This window comes from Carya illinoinensis, chromosome 16, assembly GCF_018687715.1.
Source record: "Carya illinoinensis cultivar Pawnee chromosome 16, C.illinoinensisPawnee_v1, whole genome shotgun sequence".
In the NCBI taxonomy this organism is placed as follows: Eukaryota; Viridiplantae; Streptophyta; class Magnoliopsida; order Fagales; family Juglandaceae; genus Carya; species Carya illinoinensis.
The window spans coordinates 18,108,640-18,109,406 of NC_056767.1; the positions used below are offsets into that span (position 1 = coordinate 18,108,640).

General features: G+C 43.5%; 1 non-coding gene across 1 annotated transcript; it reads right to left on the minus strand.

Moving 5' to 3' along the window:
• Nucleotides 1-336: 336 nt before the first annotated feature.
• On the minus strand, nt 337-443 carry LOC122300055. The gene has a single exon (XR_006239897.1). It is a non-coding gene; the product is annotated as a small nucleolar RNA R71 (small nucleolar RNA).
• Between the last annotated feature and the right edge of the window lie 324 nt (nt 444-767).

Below are 767 nucleotides of genomic sequence, written 5' to 3' on the forward strand. Positions count from 1 at the left end.
GTTGTGAATGGAAATTACTCGAGCATAATGCGCCAGCCAATCAATGCCAACAACTTTGAGCTCAAACCAGCTTTGATTAGTATGGTGCAGCAGGCTCAATTCAGTGGATCGCCACTTGATGATCCCAATATTCACTTGGCTATGTTCTTGGAAATTTGTGACACTGTGAAGATCAATGGTGTTACTGAAGACACCATTAGACTGAGATTGTTTCCTTTCTCTTTGAGGGACAAGGCTAGAGGTTGACTACAATCTCTACAACCGGGAAGCATTGTTAGTTGGCAGGACATGGCTGAGAGGTTTCTTGCTAAATTCTTTCCTCCTGCCAAAACAGCCCAACTTAGGAGTGAGATTGGCCAGTTCAAGCAAAATGATTTTGAGTCACTCTATGAAGCATGGGAAAGGTATAAGGACTTGGTTCGACGTTGCCCACAACATGGATTGCCAGATTGGTTGCAAGTTCAGATGTTCTATAATGGGTTAAATGGGCAAACTCGAACTATAGTTGATGCTGCTTCTGGTGGAACTCTGATGTCGAAGACAGCTGAAGGTGCTACTGCACTTTTGGAGGAAATGGCCTCAAACAACTATCAATGGCCAACTGAGAGGACTTTGGCTAAGAAGGTTGCTGGAATTCATGACTTGGAGCCGATAGCAGCTCTTTCCGCTCAAGTAGCTACTCTATCTCATCAGATTTCAGCCTTGACAACACAAAGGATACCACAAAGTACAGAATATGTAGCATCTACAAGTATGATAGTTCCAAG